At 45.5% G+C, this 23,075-nt stretch overlaps 1 non-coding gene across 1 annotated transcript; it reads right to left on the bottom strand.

Annotated features, from left to right (window-relative positions):
* Positions 1-1,894: 1,894 nt before the first annotated feature.
* Trnaa-cgc (transfer RNA alanine (anticodon CGC)) lies at positions 1,895-1,967 on the bottom strand. The gene has a single exon. It is a non-coding gene; the product is annotated as a tRNA-Ala (tRNA).
* Positions 1,968-23,075: the final 21,108 nt, after the last annotated feature.

The raw sequence follows: 23,075 nt of genomic DNA, 5'->3' as shown, positions 1-23,075 counted from the left end.
CTGTCTTTCCGTTGGAAAGAAAACACTACTTCTTCAAGAGTGCATGGAAATCCATTACTTCTGTGTGTATTTTCTTTTACTGATCAGACTTTATACAATGTAATTACTACTGTGATTAATGATCAGGACTGTCTTTAACGAGAGTGGACAATTTTTGCTTTTGACCAAAAGTGTCTCAATAATTGTGTACATTTGATATATTTGTTAGCGTTAATATAAAATTTTTTTAACAAATATGTAGTGGCTATCGCCCAAAACAATTCGTAAATTTTTTTGTGGGGCGCATGGAGGCTATGCAAGTAGGCTGTTTAGGTTTTTATGTTGGTAACGCCACGAAGCGCTCTGTATGAAAATCACTGACTGTGCTGTGTGCAGTCTGTGGCTGGTTTGCATTGTTGGCGTATTTGCTATTGTAGTGTTGGGCAATTGAATGTGAACAGCGCGTAGCGTTGCGCAGTTGGAGGTGAGCCGCCAGCAGTGGTGGATGTGGGGAGAGAGATGGCAGAATTTTGAGAGCGGACGATCTAGACGTGTGTCCGTCAGAAAAAGGAAATTTGTAAGACTGGATGTCATGAACTGATATATATTATGACTTTTCGACACTACTAAGGTAAATACATTGTTTGTTCTCTACCAAAAACTGATTTCCTAACTATAACGAAGATTTTTGTGAGGTAAGTGATGATCAGAATAAAGTAAAGAGAAAACTGTCTGAGTACGTTGAGTTTTGCTCAGCTGTTTGAAAGTCAAATAACGTAATAAGTTTAACAGCACTGTCATTCTTAATTTTTCTAAGGGGATGTTTCAGGACGTAAGACGAACGTATGCTATGGGACAGTGCGGTGAATTCTGGCGTTGAAGGGCTATGGCAGCAGAGGACCGACGTGAGTGCCGTTGCTGAAAGCAGGACAGGGCCTGCAGCGCCTCTGCTGTGCTCATGACCACGCCGGTAGGATCCTAGACGGCAGGAAGCCGTGTCCTGGTCAGATGAGTCCCGACTTCAGTTGTTAAGAGCTGATGGTAGGGTTCGAGTGTGGCGGAGACCCCACGAAGCCATGGACCCAGGTTGTCAACAACGCACTGTGCAAGCTGGTGGTGGCTCCATAATGGTATGGGCTGCGTTTACATGGAGTGGACTGGGTTCTCTGGTTCAACTGAACCGATCATTAACTGCAGTTGGTTTTGTTTGGCTACATGGATATCATTTGCAGCCATTCATGTACTTCATGATCCAAAACAGTGATGGAAATTTAATGGATGACAATGCGCTGTGTCACAAGCTACAATCGTTCACGATGGTTTAAAGAACATTCTGCACAATTCGACCGAATGACCTGGCTACCCAGATCGTTCAGCACGTAACCCATAGAATATTTATGGCACATAACCGAGAGGTCAATTGGTACAGAAAACCCTGCACCGACAACACTTTCGCAATTATGGACGGCTGTACAGGCAGCATGGTTCAGTATTCAGTATTCCTGCAGGGGACATCCAACGACTAGTTGAGACCATTCCACGTCGTGTCGCTTCACAACGCCTAGCAAAAGGAGATCCGACACGATGTTAGGAGGTGTCCTGCGACTTTTGTCACCTCAGTGTCTTTATGTGGTTTGGAACTATAGAGAGGATGAGTGAAAGGCGAGAGACGAAACCGGTATACAAGACAGGTGTGGATGGAAGGGTTGGAAGGGATCGACCTCAGCTAACGTATCTCAGGGGAGGAGGAGGATATTAGTGTTTAACGTCCCGTCGACAACGAGGTCATTAGAGACGGAGCGCAAGCTCGGGTTAGGGAAGGATGGGGAAGGAAATCGGCCGTGCCCTTTCAAAGGAACCATCCCGGCATTTGCCTGAAGCGATTTAGGGAAATCACGGAAAACCTAAATCAGGATGGCCGGAGACGGGATTGAACCGTCGTCCTCCGGAATGCGAGTCCAGTGTGCTAACCACTGCGCCACCTCGCTCGGTTAACGTATCTCAGACTGATGATGTTTATAACAAAGACCAGCATGTTGTTGTTGTTGTTGTTGTTGCTGCTGTTGTGGTCTTAAGTCTCAAGACTGGTTTGATGTCGGTCTCCATGTTACTCCAACTTTTGTAAGCCTCTTCATCCCCGATTAATTACTGCAGCCTATACCCTGTTTACTGTATTCATCTCTTAGTCTCACACTACGATTTTAGCCCTCACGCTTCCTTTCAGTCATCCCTTGACGTCTCTGAACGAGTCCAACCAACCGATCCCTTCTTCGTCAGGCTGTGCCACAATCTCTTACCTTCTCAATTCTGTTCAGTACTTACTCATTAGTTACGTGATCTACCCATCCAATGTTCAGTATTCTTCTGAAGCTTTTATGCTCTTCTTGTCTAAATTGTTTATCGCCCATGTTTCACTTCCATACATAGCTAAACTCCATATTTTCAGGAAAGACTTCCTCACATTTAAGTCAGAAGACCAGCATAGTGGCGCCATAAATATCTTAATAACAATGTACGTGAATTTATAGCTTAAGTTTAAACAATTTAGCTCTCAAAAAGAAATTTCAGTTGTATGTTGATATTTCTCTCTATTGTGTAATTAATTTGCCAACCACTGTGGCCAAGGCTGATAACTTGTACTCGGTGCGTCTAGGTTCCAAAGGGGCGAATTTGGCAACAAACTATAGTCTACCAAGAATGGTAAGCGCCACAACCTCTTTTACAACAGAAATAGGAAAGCTGTATTTAGTTCCTTTCTTGTTACGGCAATAAATGCATAAAATCGTTCTTCCTACTTCCCCTGTAAAAGTTCACGCTGCACTCAAACTTACATTTATCCTGCCGTCCTCGTTCTATCAGATATCCTAGGGACAGCGAGACGGCTACGAGATGGTAACAAAAGAATGTTGTGGACACTGGCCGACAGTGGAGGCCATCGGTGTGAGGGGGGTGGTGGCGGGGGGAGGGGGCGGTCGCTACTCTTGCCGATGTTCAGCTGTTCACGGCGTCGCCCCCCTCGAGGGCGTCCCTGGAGGAGGCTCGTAAAGATTTCAATTTGGGGCCCGGCGGGGGCGTGTTTGTCGCGCCCGGCCGCTGGGAGCCGGGGGCGGGGGCGGGGAAGGAGTGGCGCCGTCGCTCTCTCGCCCTGATATATGGAGCTCCGCATCCCCCGTCACGGGCAATTTGTCTTGGGCGTAATCCCGCAGGTTCTTGTGCTCAGCCCGTGGGAAAACACGCACCCCAGCGCCACACTGGCCGCCTGCTTGACCGCCGCCCCCCGCCACCCAATTCCGCCCCCGCGGTTGCTGGCGCGACTCGGTGGCGGCTGTCTCTCACCACAAGCCACGACGGCTGAGCAAACAGCTCGCCACTCTCATAAGTGGAAGAGTGGCAAGTGACAGAAATTATTTCTCCCTAACAGTTATAAATGGAATATGAGGATGAATATACGCAGTGCAGTCACATTCATGTTACCACCGCCTCCATTCGACGTCAAGGTGCAACAATCACTGTCAGGCTGGGGCGGCATCACTGGCAATGAAAGGTATACAAAGTGTGTCATGGTGACCCGTTGCCGTAATGTGGAAACGGAGCGATTTATCTGATATCCAAAAGAACGTGATGGTTGGCTTTCCGGCTGAGAGTGGAAGAATTTCCAAAACGACTAAATCTGTTAGGTGCTCGCGTGCCGCCATGGTTAAAGCATACCGTGGGTGGCAAAATGGCGCTACCCAAAATCGGCTTCGCGGCTACTGTGGTACACCACAGGCCATAGGAGACAAGGTTAATCGACAGCTGGTGAGATGTGTACGGGCGAATAGATGTGCAACTGTTGAGCAACTGACCACACTGATGAGCCTAAGGGCCACCAACAGTGTCTCCTCAACGATCGTTCAGCGGACGTTGCTGCATATGGGTCTCCAGCTGATAGCTGGTTTGTGCACCAACACTGACCTTCATCGGCGACGAAGGCTCAAATCTGCAACTGGCCGTTCACTGAGAGACGACAGGTGACCTCTTGAGATGAATCACTTCTTATACTCCATAGGGCTGGTGGTCGTTGGCGTGTACTGCGCGAAACGTCTGAAAGCAATCACCCTGTTACCAAGAGGGAGCTTTATGACCTGGGAATGTTTTCGTGGCGTTCTCTAGGTTCAGCTGCTAAGGATCCTTCCCGGTTGTGTGGCCGTGGTCCATGGAACTCTTCAGTCCCTGACGTTTCGTCCAAGGCTACGTTGGACATCTTCGGAGGTGCTCCTGGTTGTGCTCAGTCTTGCCGACAGTTTTTTGAAGAGCCGTTTTGAAGAGCGCGCCGCAGCGCGTAGTGTGAAGCAGTCGCCCTCCGTTTCTGGCGGTGGCGCCGTGAGACGGGAGATCGGCGTGTCTTCACGCGTCCGTTGAAGCGGCTGGCAGCGGACGGTTCGGGAGAGCGATTTAGGGGTGCTGCGCCAGGTCTTCTAGAGAAATCACAGTTTATTAGAAGTTAAGTGACTGGTGATATGTCGTTTGATTTACTCTTGTTATTTTCTACTTGTTTTCTTGGTGATGTCACCAGCCGCTTTGCTGTGGGGTCGTCCCACCATTCTTCTCCGTTTGCCCACCCGCAGGAAGGTGGTTGTATATAAATTGGGAGGTCCGTTTTTCACTTGTGGAGTAGGGGCTGGTTAGAGCAACCTGCGGTTCGGGTTGTTCATTAATCTCCCTATCAGTCTACCATACGTTAGATCTGCCTCTGTCATGTTTGTCGGATTTGGTGTGTTAACGAATTTACTGCTTGGAGTGTAACGGCATAATACCTGAAATATGTTGTGATCTTTGGAAACTTTGATATTATTGCCTATGATCTTGAGAGGCGGTATCTGTGTACTGTAGATCATCTTAACTATTGTTTGGCCAACGTTGTAGAATTTTATATAAGATTGCATTTAATGGGCTTTTATTTCAATGATCATTTTAGTATATAAAGTTGCCACCCTTTCACCGTAAGACTTTTCTTAGAAGTTAAAATCAAGTTGCACCTTCGGTGGCAAGGTTGATATTTCAATTTGTTAGTGTTTTGTACCATTTCCATCCCTCATATCGGAGGGGGGGGGGGGGTGCATAGTTTGTGTGCTAGTGTAAATTGTTAAAACTCTTAGTTTAAAGTTATCTGATGTGTTGCAGATTTTCACCAGTGTAGTCTTTCAGAGGCTGTTGTGAGCGGTCGTAACTACGGCCGTGTGGAAAGGGAGCGGCAAGGTTCTCTGCCCGAAAGCTCATATAGTCAAAACTTGTTTCTTTCTGCCTCTGAATAAATTGTAAGTTTGCTATTTAGAGGGTGCATTCTGATTATAATTTTAAATCTGTTTCTTTTGAAAAATGCTTTTAGGCACTATTGAAGTGAATAAAACTCCCATTTGTTAAAAGGAATTTGGTTATGATTTCATCAGTTATTCCCTGTCAGCTACTTCCACGCTTACATAGTGTGATTGGTAATGTTCTTGATGAATCACTAGTAAATATAATAAATTCTTAAGGATATTCTTTGAAAGTAAATCACGTTTCAGTTAGCATCGACCAGGACTTGTGAACAACTCCACAGGAAGAATGTGTGTTATTGCCTCAACATGAGCTTGATGATATAATTCACAGCATGCCCTGTCATTGTGAGGCCTTTATTACTCGCAGAGGTGGTCACACTACATATTGAATATATATCAACCAGTTGTCGGAACGTGTATGCAAATCCGTTAAGTTGGAAAAAACGAAGAACATATTTGTCTATCATTATGCATGTTGCAGCTGTTTACGTTCTGTATTCTTTACATTGTATGTACTTTACTATTACCTGTTTATAATGTTTTGTGATAAAATAAACGAAACATTGCAAGATTTTCATTTGCTGCTTTAATTTCGGACACCAGTGTAGATTTTCTCTAGGTACGTGGAGTGCACAGATTCCGTTCGGTGGGAGGGAGGTGGCAGGGCGATGGCGTGAGGAGGGGCATCCGACCACGAACTGCCACTAAAATTGCCTCAACCCATACAGCAACGCCGATACCATAGACGGAAAAGGTGAATGAAAAGAAAAAGAAGAGTTGATTTTAGGATCCGGCTGCAAATTCAAGGAGAGTACCAAACATTATTGCACTGGGAAAGCCTACAGAGACTCAGGGCAGTCCTTTCCTAAATAATTCCACTAATATCAAACATGGGCCCCAGTTTCACGAAGTAATTTCTGGCATTGCACGTTCAGAACACAACATTGTGGCACAGTGAATCATGGGCTGTGAATAGAAGCGTTTGAGATGTGCTCTTGCAATTGGATGTAGAAAATTGGGTCGACTGCTAAAAAATGAAGAGTTTCTCCGCTTATTCGACTGGAAGAGGAACATGAGGAAGCCACTGACACGAAAAATGGAGAGGACGATAACTACATCTACAGACATTTCCGGAAGTCAACGTAGAGTGCGTAGTGAAGAGTATCCTGTACCGCTACTAGTCATTTCCGTCGTGCTCAACTCGTTCCACTCGCAAAAAGAGTCTGTAAGTGTCTGTATGCGATCCAGTTTCTCGTATCTTCGCGGTCGTTAACTCAAAATGTATGTTGGCAGCAGTAGATTGGTTCCATAGTCAGCTTCAAAAGTCGGTTCTCTAAATTTTCTTAATGGCGTTCCTCGGAAAGAACGTCGCCTTCCCTAGGGAGTCCTACATCTACATCTACATTTATACTCCGCAAGCCACCCAACGGTGTGTGGCGGAGGGCACTTTACGTGCCACTGTCATTACCTCCCTTTCCTGTTCCAGTCGCGTATGGTTCGCGGGAAGAACGACTGTCTGAAAGCCTCCGTGCGCGCTCTAATCTCTCTAATTTTACATTCGTGATCTCCTCGGGAGGTATAAGCAGGGGGAAGCAATATATTCCATACCTCATCCAGAAACGCACCCTCTCGAAACCTGGATAGCAAGCTACACCGCGATGCAGAGCGCCTCTCTTGCAGAGTCTGCCACTTGAGTTTGTTAAACATCTCCGTAACGCTATCACGGTTACCAAATAACCCTGTGACGAAACGCGCCGCTCTTCTTTGGATCTTCTCTATCTCCTCCATCAACCCGATCTGGTACGGATCCCACACTGATGAGCAATACTCAAGTATAGGTCGAACGAGTGTTTTGTAAGCCACCTCCTTTGTTGATGGACTACATTTTCTAAGGACTCTCCCAATGAATCTCAACCTGGTACCCGCCTTACCAACAATTAATTTTATATGATCGTTCCACTTCAAATCGTTCCGCACGCATACTCCCAGATATTTTACAGAAGTAACTGCTACCAGTGATTGTTCCGCTATCATATAATCATACAATAAAGGATCCTTCTTTCTATGTATTCGCAATACATTACATTTGTCTATGTTAAGGGTCAGTTGCCACTCCCTGCACCAAGTGCCTATCTGTTGCAGATCTTCCTGCATTTCGCTACAATTTTCTAATGCTGCAACTTCTCTTTATACTACAGCATCATCCGCGAAAAGCCGCATGGGACTTCCGACACTATCTACTAGGTCATTTATATACACTCCTGGAAATGGAAAAAAGAACACATTGACACCGGTGTGTCAGACCCACCATACTTGCTCCGGACACTGCGAGAGGGCTGTACAAGCAATGATCACACGCACGGCACAGCGGACACACCAGGAACCGCGGTGTTGGCCGTCGAATGGCGCTAGCTGCGCAGCATTTGTGCACCGCCGCCGTCAGTGTCAGCCAGTTTGCCTTGGCATACGGAACTCCATCGCAGTCTTTAACACTGGTAGCACGCCGCGACAGCGTGGACGTGAACCGTATGTGCAGTTGACGGACTTTGAGCGAGGGCGTATAGTGGGCATGCGGGAGGCCGGGTGGACGTACCGCCGAATTGCTCAACACGTGGGGCGTGAGGTCTCCACAGTACATCGATGTTGTCGCCAGTGGTCGGCGGAAGGTGCACGTGCCCGTCGACCTGGGACCGCACCGCAGCGACGCACGGATGCACGCCAAGACCGTAGGATCCTACGCAGTGCCGTAGGGGACCGCACCGCCACTTCCCAGCAAATTAGGGACACTGTTGCTCCTGGGGTATCGGCGAGGACCATTCGCAACCGTCTCCATGATGCTGGGCTACGGTCCCGCACACCGTTAGGCCGTCTTCCGCTCACGCCCCAACATCGTGCAGCCCGCCTCCAGTGGTGTCGCGACAGGCGTGAATGGAGGGACGAATGGAGACGTGTCGTCTTCAGCGATGAGAGTCGCTTCTGCCTTGGTGCCAATGATGGTCGTATGCGTGTTTGGCGCCGTGCAGGTGAGCGCCACAATCAGGACTGCATACGACCGAGGCACACAGGGCCAACACCCGGCATCATGGTGTGGGGAGCGATCTCCTACACTGGCCGTACACCACTGGTGATCGTCGAGGGGACACTGAATAGTGCACGGTACATCCAAACCGTCATCGAACCCATCGTTCTACCATTCCTAGACCGGCAAGGGAACTTGCTGTTCCAACAGGACAATGCACGTCCGCATGTATCCCGTGCCACGCAACGTGCTCTAGAAGGTGTAAGTCAACTACCCTGGCCAGCAAGATCTCCGGATCTGTCCCCCATTGAGCATGTTTGGGACTGGATGAAGCGTCGTCTCACGCGGTCTGCACGTCCAGCACGAACGCTGGTCCAACTGAGGCGCCAGGTGGAAATGGCATGGCAAGCCGTTCCACAGGACTACATCCAGCATCTCTACGATCGTCTCCATGGGAGAATAGCAGCCTGTATTGCTGCGAAAGGTGGATATACACTGTACTAGTGCCGACATTGTGCATGCTCTGTTGCCTGTGTCTATGTGCCTGTGGTTCTGTCAGTGTGATCATGTGATGTATCTGACCCCAGGAATGTGTCAATAAAGTTTCCCCTTCCTGGGACAATGAATTCACGGTGTTCTTATTTCAATTTCCAGGAGTGTATATTGTGAAAAGCAGTGGTCCCATAACACTCCCCTGTGGCACGCCAGAGGTTACTTTAACGTCTGTAGACGTCTCTCCATTGATAACAACATGCTGTGTTCTGTTTGCTAAAAACTCTTCAATCCAGCCACACAGCTGGTCTGATATTCCGTAGGCTCTTACTTTGTTTATCAGGCAACAGTGCGGAACTGTATCGAACGCCTTCCGGAAGTCAATAAAAATAGCATCTACCTGGGAGCCTGTATCTAATATTTTCTGGGTCTCATGAACAAATAAAGCGAGTTGGGTCTCACACGATCGCTGTTTCCGGAATCCATGTTGATTCCTACTTAGGAGATTCTGGGTTTCCAAAAACGACATGATACTCGAGCAAGAAACATGTTCTAAAATTGTACAACAGATCGACGTCAGAGATGTAAGTCTATAGTTCTGCGCATCTGCTCGACGACCCTTCTTGAAGACTGGGACTACCTGTGCTCTTTTCCAATCATTTGGAACTTTCCGTTCCTCTAGAGACTTGCGGTACACGGCTGTTAGAAGGGGGGGGGGGGCAAGTTCTTTCGCGTACTCTGTGTAGAATCGAATTGGTATCCCGTCAGATCCAGCGGACTTTCCTCTGTTGAGTGATTCCATATGCTTTTCTATTCCTTGGACACTTATTTCGATGTCAGCTATTTTTTCGTTTGTGCGAGGATTTAGAGAAGGAACTGCAGTGCGGTCTTCCTCTGTGAAACAGGTTTGGAAAAAGGTGTTTAGTATTTCAGCTTTACGCGTGTCATCCTCTGTTTCAATGCCATCATCATCCCGGAGTGTCTGGATATGTTGTTTCGAGCCACTTACTGATTTAACGTAAGACCAGAACTTCCTAGGATTTTCTGTCAAGTCGGTACATAGAATTTTACTTTCGAATTCACTGAACGCTTCACGTATAGCCCTCCTTACGCTAACTTTGACATCGTTTAGCTTCTGTTTGTCTGAGAGGTTTTGGCTGCGTTTAAACTTAGAGTGAAGCTCTCTTTGCTTTCGCAGTAGTTTCCTAACTTTGTTGTTGTACCACGGTGGGTTTTTCCCGTCCCTCACAGTTTTACTCGGCACGTACCTGTCTAAAACGCATTTTACGATTGCCTTGAACTTTTTCCATAAACACTCAACATTGTCAGTGTCGGAACAGAAATTTTCATTTTGATCTGTTAGGTAGTCTGAAATCTGCCTTCTATTACTCTTGCCAAACAGATAAACCTTCCTCCCTTTTTTTATATTCCTACTAACTTCCATATTCAGGGATGCTGCAACGGCCTTATGATCACTGATTCCCTGTTCTGTACATACAGAGTCGAAAAGTTCGGGTCTGTTTGTTATCAGTAGGTCCAAGATGTTATCTCCACGAGTCGGTTCTCTGTCTAATTGCTCGAGGTAATTGTCGGATAGTGCACTCAGTATAATGTCACTCGATGCTCTGTCCCTACCACCCGTCCTAAACATCTGAGTGTTCCAGTCTATATCTGGTAAATTGAAATCTCCACCTAAGACTATAACATGCTGAGAAAATTTATGTGAAATGTATTCCAAATTTTCTCTCAGTTGTTCTGCCACTAATGCTGCTGAGTCGGGAGATCGGTAAAAGGAGCCAATTATTAGCCTAGCTCGGTTGTTGAGTGTAACCTCCACCCATAATACTTCACAGGAACTATCCACTTCTATTTCACTACAGGATAAACTACTACTAACAGTGACGAACACTCCACCACCGGTTGCATGCAATCTATCCTGTCTAAACACCGTCTGTACCTTTGTAAAAATTTCGGCAGAATTTATCTCTGGCTTCAACCAGCTTTCTGTACCTATAACGATTTCGGCTTCGGTGCTTTCTATCAGCGCTTGAAGTTCCGGTACTTTACCAACGCAGCTTCGACAGTTTACAATTACAATACCGATTGCTCCTTGGTCCCCGCATGTCTTGACTTTGCCCTGCACACGTTGAGGCTGTTGCCCTTTTTATACTTGCCCAAGGCCATCTAACCTAAAAAACCGCCCAGCCCACGCCACACAACCCCTGCTACCCGTGTAGCCGCTTGTTGCGTGTAGTGGACTCCTGACCTATCCAGCGGAACCCGAAACCCCACCACCCTATGGTGCAAGCCGAGGAATCTGCAGCCCACACGGTCGCAGAACCGTCTCAACCTCTGATTCAGACCCTCCACTCGGCTCTGTACCAAAGGTCCGCAGTCAGTCCTGTCGACGATGCTGCAGATGGTGAGCTCTGCTTTCATCCCACTAGCGAGACTGGCAGTCTTCACCAAATCAGATACCCGCCGGAAGCCAGAGAGGATTTCCTCGGATCCATAGCGACACACATCATTGGTGCCGACATGAGCGACCACCTGCAGATGGGTGCACCCTGTACCTTTCATGGCATCCAGAAGGACCCTTACCACATCTGGAATGACTCCCCCCAGTATGCACACGGAGTGCACATTGGTTTTCTTCCCCTCTCTTGCTGCCATATCCCTAAGGGGCCCCATTACGCGCCTGACGTTGGAGCTCCCAACTACCAGTAAGCCCACCCTCTGCGACTGCCCGGATCTTGCAGACTGAGGGGCAACCTCTGGAACAGGACAAGCAGCCATGTCAGGCCGAAGATCAGTATCAGCCTGAGACAGAACCTGAAACCGGTTCGTCAGACAAACTGGAGAAGCCTTCCGTTCAGCCCTCCGGAACGTCTTTCGCCCCCTGCCACACCTTGAGACGACCTCCCACTCTACCACAGGTGAGGGATCAGCCTCAATGTGGGCAGTATCCCGGGCAACCACAGTCGTAGTCCGATCGGGGGATGCGTGGGACGAGCTGGCCGTCCCCGACAAACCCCCATCCAGAACCCCACAGTGATGCCCATTGGCAACAGCCTCAAGCTGTGTGACCGAAGCCAACACTGCCTGAAGCTGGGAGCGAAGGGATGCCAACTCAGCGTGCATCCGAACACAGCAGTTGCAATCCTGTTTGAGTTCCCGAAGCAAATCCGTAACACGCCTTAGAAAGGTCTCTTGAATTCCTTTCTTAAATCTGTTGTCATTTACGGCATACATTCCACTTCTGAATTTACTGTGGTGTTTCTGACTCCATCTGGGAGGCGACTGAGCAGTGGAACGTGTTACTTTTACACATAAACAAGAACGATCGGTCACACTACTATACTTTAAAACACAGTTTATATGTAATTCATGTCACACAGTCTCATATGGAACCTACATGAGCTTTTTTTATATAGTGTATATGATAAGATACTGTCATCCCCCTTCCCTTCTGTGTGAAAGGATGAATGAGCAAATGTATTTCTAGTTGCATGCTTGATGGTAGCAGACAAGTCTGTCTACTAGAGAACAGTAGGACCAACGTCAGAACAGGTAGCTATGCTTTCTAGAAGCAAAGAGGTTCCAATTCTTAGAATTGTCCTGTCTGTCCCTTGTCATGTTGGTATAGGAAGCCGCCTCTCTGGTCACCTCCGTTTGTATCTGTGAAGCACCCTTGGTAGGGGCCCACGCCAGTCTGTCCGCATTGAGCGTCTGAAGTGGTAAGATCTCCCACTAAGCGCGACTCAGCTAAGATCGTAGGACAATGGATATCTTAAGTTCAGCCTAACTGAAAATTTAATCACCTTTATTTCAGGTTTGGATCTAAAACATCTTATGTTATCTTAAATTGCAACGCAGTGTAATTCGAGTATGAAGTTCAGAATGTATTCCAGTGGTTGCTTTGTCACTACTTTGTGAGTAAAGTGGAACCACGTGTTGATGACCCGTAACTCTAACTAAGATCATCAATCTTAAATGCGAATGCACGTGAGATTATAACCTCTCGTCTTGACAATATTTTTCAATATAGCAACTTTTCTTTATGTTCAACCCACGTGGGGTGTACTTTCTGAGACCAGTACCATGTGCTTATACAATTGTTTCACCGATCAGGTTAATAGTAAGATGATAACAACCAGTTCGAGGATTTTCCTTTGTAAATTGCGTTTCGATGTAATTTATTTTAATTATCAAAATTATTGTGGAGTAACACTCATTGTGTAAATCAAGTTGACCACGTGAAGCATGTGGTGCAACGTTCTTCGTGTGTTATTTTATGAATGCAGTGTTGTATGCAGTCTCCCAATCTTGGCTCCACATTTGATGTGTTCCGTAAGATTACAAACTCACGCTTTCACAATCCTAAATAAGGCACCAGTTTAGTTATGAATCAAGTTTAATATGCTGGAATTTTAAAGGAACAATGAACAATGTTAAAATAAATGTCCAAATATAAACTGATTTATTTCTTTTTCTTACATTCTCTTTTTATATATATATCACCGGTTGTCGTAAGATGACTGTTAAAAGATTATAATTAATGTTAGTCTGGTTGGGAATTTGGTAAGCTAGACTGGATACCTGGTGAAACAGTTGCTCAGTAATGCAAGGTTAACTTCCCCAGATATCTCACAGCTTTTAACCCGCTTTTATTGTCTTGAATATCAGCACTGCTTACAGAACAACTTAATGCATCAACATTACACGTTATTTGAACCTACCATAGCAAATCTACCTGCGCGCCTTTGAATTGCTTCGATGTTTTCCTTTAATCCGACTTGGCAGAGATCCCAAACACTCGAGCAGTACTGAGGAGAAGGTCGGACTAGCGTGCTACATGCGGTCTCTTTTACAAATGAACCATACTTTCCCAAAATTTTCCCAATAGACCGAAGTCAAGCATTTGCCTTTCCTACCACAATCTTCAAATGCTCATTAAATTTCTTATCGTTCTGTAACGTTTCGTCCAGATATTTAAATGACGTGACTGTGTCAAAAGGCACATTACTAGTGCTGTATTCGAGCGTTAAAGGATTGCTATTCCTACTCATCTGGATTAGCTTATATTTTTCTAAATTTAGAGCTAGCTGTGATTCAACACACCAACTAGAAATTTTGTCTAAGTCATGTTGTATCCTCCTGCAGTCACTCAACGACGACACATTCCGGAACACCACAGTAACATCACCACGACAGATTGCTACCCACCATGTCCGCGAAATCATTTATGTGCTTACATAACGAAACCAATAGTGATCCTATCACAGTTCCCTGGGGCACTCTTGACAATACCCTGGTCTCTGATGGACACCCGCCGTCGAGCACAATATACTGGGTACTGTTGCTTTAAAGGCATACGAGCCACTCACATAAATGGGAACCTATTCCATATGTTTGTATCTTTGTTAACAGACCGCAGTGTTGCATCGTGTCAGATGATTTCCGGAAATCTAGGAATATGGGATTCGCCTGTTGGCCTCCATATGCAGGATATGCTGTGAGAAAAGGGCGTCCGTCAGCAATCCCGAAGAGATTGCCAAAAATTATTGCGCTGGGAAAGTCTACGTACTCATAGGGCATTCCTGTCGTGAAGAATGTACTAGTATGAAACATTGGCCACAATTTCACGGAGAAATTTAGGAGATTGCACTTTTGGAGCACAACATTGTATAGTAGTGAGTCAGAGACTGAGAATCGAAGCGTTTGAGATATGCCGCTGCAGTAGGATGTTGAAAATAGGGTCGAGTGATAAGAAATGAAGAGTTTCTCGTCAGATTGGGTGACAAAAGGAACACGATGGAAGCACTGACGCGGAAAGGGGACAGAAATGACAGAATATGTGTTGAGACTTCCGGGAATACAGTTACGGAAGGCAGAGTTTGGAACATACGTGACAAATAAATGCGGACGTTGGGTGAAAGTGATACTCTGAGATGGGAGTGTTGGCTCCGGTTAGGAAGTCATGGCAGGCCTCATCAAACCAGTCAGAGGACTGACGACTCAATGAGAAGAAAAAGGACGTTTTGGACATGTGATAAAACCAACTGAAACACGGATGAGGAATTTGAAAATGCGGAAAAACGAAGGTGTTGAAGAGAGTAAGGATAGGCAGGAAGAGGTACGGACAATGTACGTGTAGAAGATTTCCTGATAGGATACTGCAGGTGCAATTTTCTGACTTTGGAGGAGTGCAGTGACGCAGGTCGTATTGTAAGTATGCTGTTTAGGTTTTTATGTTGGTAACTCCACGTAGCGCTGGACTGTCTTTATGAGAACAATTTTTGCTTTTGACCAACATTGCATCAATCAGTTTGTGCATTTCATATCTTTGTTATTGTAATTATGAAAAATTTTATGAAATTATTATTGGCCACTGCCCACAACAATTTGTAAAATTTTTTGTGGGAGCATGGGGGCTATGTAAGTTGGCTGTTAGGTTTTTATGTTGGTAACTCCACGTAGCGCTCTATATGAAAATCACTGACTGTGCTGTATGCAGTCTGTGGCTGGTTTGCATTGTTGGAATATTCGGTATTGTAGTGATGGGCAGTTGGATGCGAACAGCGCGTAGCGTTGCGCAGTTGGAGGTGAGCCGCCAGCAGTGGTGGATGTCGGGAGAGAGATGGCGGAGTTTTGAGAGTGGATGATCTGGACGTGTGTCCATCAGAGACAGTAAATTTGTAAGACTGGATGCCATGGATTGATATATATATATATATATATTATGACTTTTGAACAAAAAAAAATGGTTCAAATGGCTCTGAAGACTATGGGACTTAACATCTGTGGTCATCAGTCCCCTAGAACTTGGAACTACTTAAACCTAATTAACCTAAGGACATCACACACATCGATGCCCGAGGCAGGATTCGAACCTGCGACCGTAGCGGTCACGCGGTTCCAGACTGAACCGCCTAGAACCGCACGGCCACAGCGGCCGGCACTTTTGAACACTATTAAGGTAAATACATAGTTTGTTCTCTATCAAAATCTTTCATTTGCAGACTATGCCGTTCGGTAGTTAGTGGCTTCAGTAGTTAGAATCTTTTATTTAGCTGGCAGTAGTGGCGCTCACTTTATTGGAGTAGTTCGAGTAACGAAGATTTTTTTGTGAGGTAAGTGATTCATGAAAGGTATAGGTTATTGTTAGTCAGGGCCAATATTTTGTAAGGATTTTTGAAAGTCAGATTGCGTTGCGCTAAAAATATTGTGTGTCAGTTAAGTGTTGATCGGAATAAGTAAAGAGAGTAATGTCTAAGTACGTTCAGTTTTGGTCAGCTGTTTGAAAATCAAATAACGTAAGAGGTTTATCAGCACAGTAATCCATTAATTTTTCAAAGGGGATGTTTCAGTATCTGTCTCGGGGCTGGCCTCAGTGGAAAGCCGATGATGCCCAGCGCGTGTCAACAGTCGCTCATCGGACTGACGCCCTGTCGACACGCAGTGAGCATCGGCACGAGCCGATGGATGACTCGCAGGTGCGCGCCAGCAGCCTGTCAGCGGGTCCACGCTGATACCCTGCAGCCTGCTGCGGCCCTGCAGCCGCCCGCACCCTGGCCCGCCAGTGCGCGGCCCGCAGCGCGCCCACATCAATCACCGGAGGCGCTGATAACAGCCGCAGCTCCCCCCACCACTATAGCACTCCACGGCGCCCGCAGCCACCATGTTTGCTCGCGCAGCCCACAGGCCAGGCTCTGACGGCCGCGTTACAAAACATTTTGTGCGAGAGCGTACGACCATTCGACCCTGGACGCTCTCGAAGTTTGTTTCTTTCCATCTGTATCTCCAGTTCCACTACGGTTCCGTGCGCGCCGAGACCGAGGCACACTTGCGGCATATACGGTCAATAAGTGAAAAAAAATCTTCATAAGGTTGCGAGGTGCCGTGGTGGGGAAGAGTTTGTACCTCTTTAATTCTGACGAATTTTGCATAAGAACGAGACGTGCACTCGACTCCCACCTTACCTACCAGCTAATTGATTATGCGCACAACGGTAATGGAAGGAAATGATGGTGGACCCTGTGTGGTGTGCGTACTGTAAGACCTTCGGTACACACACCATCAAATTATTTGACTTGTCGCTCTAACGAAGTAGGCGAGTGTCAGCAATATGTCTCGTGGTCTTGTCGTGGCGTGTTTATCTTCTGCCGTTAGGTCAGACGATAAAAATGCCACTTGCACACTTAGACTAGCAGATTGGAGGTGACCAACTTTAAACAGAACTTGAATAATTTTCACACACATTTATTAAAATAATAAAAAGCATAGACATCACGTAACTTGATTCTGGATGCTGTTTACAATTGACAACCTGAAGTTCCTTTGGTCTTGGTACGTTAATCTTATTCTCACATATCTCTGATACTTGATAAAGTGTCTATTCATTTATGTCCATGGCAATGTACAGGAATATGGTAATCTTATTAGGTGAAGACTGAAACTTGACTATAGACTGATACAGACTAATGCAGACTGGTACAGACTGGTGCAGACAAATGCAGACTGACTAATCGGAGGTCTATACATTCGTTATAATACCTCTAATACCTCGCGCGTTCAGGTATCACTGCGCGAGTGTGATCTGCGAGGAGAAAAGGTTCTACGGTAGCAGCACTCTCATTGGCTGCGTTACATATTAATAGGCGGATCAGCGGAAGCAGAATTTGGTCCGTCTCTAAGGCAGCGCCATGTCGTAGTGCGGAGACGGACGAGCGCTGCGACTGCGCTGTTGTGCTTAGCGGGGCGCGCTCTAGTGGAAAAGTTGTGTACGCGCTGACTACTCAGAACTATGTACACAGCACCCTGCTAGTTGGTAAAATAAGTTCACACTCAAAATAATTTAATAAAAATCGTTATCTACTCAAAATAGAGAAATTTATCACAATAAGCAACAGGAAATATGGTTCTTCCTACATCTACGAAATGATATGCGGATTAAATATTACTAGGAGATTTATTATATATCAGAACATAAATGCACATTATCGTCGACACACACAGTAGGTTAAAGGATAGGGTATACTGTAATATTATGAGAATAAGAGTTGGTTTGAGACGAAGGTGCTCCTACTCTCTGTGATGCAATAGATTCACGATAATGACTGGAGGTCCTAATGAATCACATATTAATCTCACGACTATATAGCAGTATCGCAATTAGTAGTGAGAGCTCAGATGGCATCACATGGAGAAACAAGCAAGGCGGACTTCTAGCAAAACGAGCGCGCATGCGGCTGAGGGATTCAGTATAAAATTGACTAGGTTCTATAACGCCGGAGCCGCGGAATACTGTACCAGTACTGAAATCTGCAGCACGTCGTCGGTAGGCAGCGTCCTGATGATGTAGGCGCCGACTTCTGCCGTGCAGCAACCCTGTGTCAACACCCGGCCGCGAAGGCTGTCGAGAATTCTAAGTTCTTCCGAAAACGAGCGACCAAGTCGCAAGACCGTCCGACTCCGAGGAAGATCAGATCCCAAATCCCCTGCCCGCGCTACGCAAGAGCGAAGCCAGCATTGCGCTACTCCCTACTCTCCTCGAAAAACTGAATCACCGTTCAGTTCTGATTCCAAAATTCCCCCATACTGTCTCAGAGCATCATTCGCGATATTAGTGACCGTTCCCTCCAGTTTCGAGCAAGGCTTTATGACGTCAACTGGCCCCAGTTTAAGTTGACCAATCATGCCTATGCTATTCAGCTGAGGGCACTGAACTTGCCGTTTGACCGGCTACGAAAACAACATGCCCAGACCACCGGCCATCCGGCCCCAGACAGTCACACTCAGCAAGGCATAGTCCACAAGCATTCTCAGAAACACGAGGACAATGCAGTCAGTCGGTGCCAGGAATCTTCGTCCCAGACGCGCAGGAACGGTAAATACAAAAACTGCGGCGACACTCAGACGTGTCACAGGTCGTTTCACCCTGCATACAATCGGCGAAACTCGACCGACGTCAGTCGCTACGCCAGCCGCTTAAGCCTATTGTACGAACCCTTCAGAATTCAGAGAAGTGCAGCCCTCAACCGGAATTGCCGTGTGCCGCGTCCTCCGATGCTCGCCTCGCACAGGCCACCCAGGGAAGTAACCCAGCATTTTTAGGAATCAAGTGAAAAGCATTTTTTTGAGCTTTCAGTACAAATACTCTCATTACAATAACCTTATTCCGTCTGTTACTGTCGTGCAATGACATAGAATATTAATAAAATTGATGAAAATGAGGGGAGACATACAAAAGAGAGCATGGAACCTCTCAAGGTTGCCGGTAACCATTCTTCAAAATTGTAATATATATTATTTGTGTGTATGTGTTTGTTTGCTCTGTTTTATGTTTCCCGAAGACACTGATTTTACCCACTACTGTGTACTTCTCTCTTTATGATGACCCATGCATTCATCTCAATCATCGTCAACTACGCTTATCACAGCGTGTTCAAGCATTAACTTTATCACTGTTGTTACCATAGTCTATTTGTGGTCTTACAAGTGTTTTAATGCCAAATTACGGTAATTTATGTCATGAAAACGCCCCTTAAGAGTATTTATTTCTGACTTTTCTCTCTCACTTATACGCTCTCCGTCCACCTCAATGCGTTTCCACGTGCTAGCCGAATATTCCGCAAGCGTACTTCGATCTCGGTGCACGCACCACCTACATTGTATTCCTGGTGTTCCTGCTCTTCGTTTCCTGTAAGTCAACGTGCATCACAAAATATCATCCGACCGATGGAATTTGTTTCTGGATTTTAACTAGTCTTACCTGACATAGAGGCCAGCATATTTAGTAATACGTACAATGATGTGCGCTGACAGCATATTTTCATTGGACAAATGTCAGATCTCTTCATTATTTGGTGTTTTTCAAATTCGAAATTTTAGTAAGTGCTTCTATTTATTTTTTGGTTGTGTTTTATGATATATGGTGCATTCGGCCCCTTTGTGGGGATCTAGTCTCTGTATGATGCGTAATTTTGACATGCATGTTTCCTGGTTTGTAGTTATTACTGTTACATTGTCTTCAGGTTTCATGCATTTCTGAAGAAGACGGGTTTACATCCGTCGAAACAATGGTCAAACATTGAATGAAACAGCCTTTTGTGGCAACTAGTTGGCTGCTTTGCATTTCATTTACTAAACTTCATTTAGTAAACTTTGTTTCCTCTTCTGGTTAATATAACAATTTCTTCGTGAGAGGAATGTAACACTTCCCTATGTAAACACTGTGCGTCAGTAATTCTTAACATATGGGACGCACCGTTTGGGGCATGATGAAACAAAACTTGGCTCGGACTTAAGGAAAAGAAAAAAATGAATTAAAAAATTGCTTAATTTACTGAAAGGAAAGCAAAGTAACATACAATCTGGATTAAAAAAAGAAATAATATTTACATTTACACTGATAAGTGCACTCCCGTACCATGCATCTGATAACGAACTTCGCAGAACTAAATTTAAAACAAGTTTATTAATCATTAGTGACTCCCTTTGGGCCTGGCTTCCGGAGCAACGCTTTTCGAAAGAGAGTTTAACATTAGAAATAGACACTCTGAGTTCATTTTATATCTTTAGGTGAACTCTGTATTTTGTCTTCGGCCGGCCGTTGTGGCCGAGCGGTTCAGTCCGGAACCGCGCTGCTGCTACTACGGTCGCAGGTCCGAATCCTGCCTCGGGCATGGATGTGTGTGATGTCCTTAGGTTAGTTTGTTTTTAGTAGTTCTCAGTTCTAGGGGACTCAGATGTTAAGTCCCATAGTGCTCAGGCCCATTTTTTTATTTTATCTTCGAAGCGATCAACGCAGAAAATACTGTTTCGGAAGGGCCGGATGTTGAAAACGGTAAAAATATACGAAATGCTCTTGTTCAGTGCAGAAAATTCGATCATCCAGCATTGCCCAGAATTAAAAGAGATATTTATCACAAATCAGTCTTTTGATTTCGCCACTTGCCGTGATGTCTACGAAGATTTCTTATTCGGTAGTTAAAAGACCTGCGAGAGCATTGTCGTGCGCAAAATGTAAGACTGAGAGCAACAGACGATCATAGGTTCTGCTTTTATCCATGCAGTGATTGGATGTTACGAAATACTAGTGAATTTACTTATTTTTGCTAATTCGTAAGGTTCATAACGTTGGAGAGTTGCGTTAAAACACGCAAAATACATTACTACATTATTATATATTGTTATTGTATGAGAACGGAGGCGGCTGGAGGAGAGAGGGGACGGGCAATGAAAACTTTGATTGAAAGTTGGGTTCCGAATATTGAAAGTTGAGAAACGCTGCTCTGCATGTCATCTTTCTTATATCTTCTCCGAAAATAATACCTCTGTAAGTGTTGTGTCATCTGTGTTTCAGACGTTCACTTGTCACCTCAATGTGGCCTCTGAAGTCGAAATCTGGCTGGTGCCCACATAAATGTAAGTTCAGGGAAACGTTAGGCAGTGTTTTCTACTTAATAATAGATATATATTTTTGACATAAAGGTGGGTCACACGTCTGAATCGAACATTAACTAATTTTCATGTGACCAGCAATTAAAAATAGAATATCGGTATCTTAATTAAAAACTTATGATCAATATTTATTAAGTAACGTTTACATCTGTTATTGAACATGGAATTTAAACAGAAGTAAAGAGAGAAGTTACTACTAGGAAGATTCGAACCAGGAACTTTACAATTTCAAAATTATGAGGCTACGCTCGCAGCTAGCGACAAATTTGGTAATGATATGTTCCATTTACTAAACAGCGTCGAGAAACCTTCTACACGTATTGATTTTATTCAAAGCAGCCAAAGGCTAGTGTCGACGGAGCGGCAATTGGCTCTTAGTCTCTGAAAACGCCGTGCAGACGTGGAGGGGCAGCCAGTAAAATGAAGGTGAAAAACGCAGAGGACGTTTCCTGCCTCGCCGCACTTGCGTGTGAGCGACAGCGCAGTTGATGGGCAGTGGGGGGGGGGGGGGGGGGGGGGGGGGGGGAGTTGCCTGTCAGACGCCTGCGTGACGTTGCGGTGACGTCGGCGCCCGATGTGACACCTCTCTCGTCCGCTGCGACTGCAGCGGCCCACTTTGCAGCTACCTGGGACGACGCAATGCCTTCGCTTCGGCTCGCAGCACACCGGCTGTCAGCTACACGTGGACGGGTTTTCACCTTTTACAAAGAGAGAAATAAATGGCCAACGCTCCACTTCTACGCCTTACCAAGACTGGGAAAACTGCAACGCCGCTGCAGTTCTGAAAAACACCTTTCCGCTGAAAACGCTCACTACTTTTACTATCAGATAATATATCGCGTTTTGCCGTTGATTCCTCCTTGTAACACGGGATTCCATAAATTAAGAGAATAAAAATCAAAATATTAACTGTGTCAAACGATAGTTGGGCGAACTCCAGGATATAACCCTTACCATAAGGAAAGCATTAGAACATATTTATGATGAGACAAATTAAGTTCCGTGTTACAACTCTAGCGCCTCTTGTCCAAGTGACATCGTAGTGATTTGGCACCAGGCGACGGGTGGCACGTCTCTAATGACCAAATTAAATAGTCTATGGACCAGGGTCGTCAAGAAGAAGTACCTATTTAGAGACCACAAATATTCAGACAGACAAATGCTCCCCTCGGCTCTTTTGAAGTCAAGGGCTATCACAACGTTTTCTGCATCCTCCGCACCCTACAACGACCTTTTGTAAGAGAAAATATCAGGACAACATGTGACGCAGCGGCACGAAACTTTACTATTTACAGAAAGAAATTTGTTTAGGTATACTGTATTTTTAAATATCGATAATTTGGTAACCGATACTGACTGGTAGATCAAGTCTGAACGTGCGTGCCGGTCACTGCCTGCGACAATGGCTTTCTGTATAAATAGCGCCCACCCACCCCCTACCCCCAACTGCCACTACCCATCCCCAAGGTCTTGTCCCGACATTCTGGCTGTAGCATCCAGCAGTAATTCTTCTTTAAAAGAACTGCATGAGGAATTTTAGGCATAGTGTGAATTAGTGATATGCAGTCGGTATTGTACAGACTATCTGATCGGAAGCATCCAAACCCTTGTTAGCAAACATTAATACGACAAAAATCTACCGGTCAAATCGCACGCCGTCATGATTCAAAACGAGTAGTGATGGCTCGACCTGACTGATTGCACCAATTTTCATCCCCCCTGGAAGCTTGTATAGGTCTCCAGAGATACGTGACTCCATTTCTTTTTTTTTTTTTACGAAAATTCACATTTAATTACAGTCTGACAGTTCTGGTATCTTT

This window comes from Schistocerca serialis, chromosome 8, assembly GCF_023864345.2.
Source record: "Schistocerca serialis cubense isolate TAMUIC-IGC-003099 chromosome 8, iqSchSeri2.2, whole genome shotgun sequence".
NCBI classification, from domain to species: domain Eukaryota; kingdom Metazoa; phylum Arthropoda; class Insecta; order Orthoptera; family Acrididae; genus Schistocerca; species Schistocerca serialis.
The sequence above is the reverse complement of the archived record's forward strand: the minus strand, read 5'-3'. Positions and strand labels throughout refer to the sequence as shown.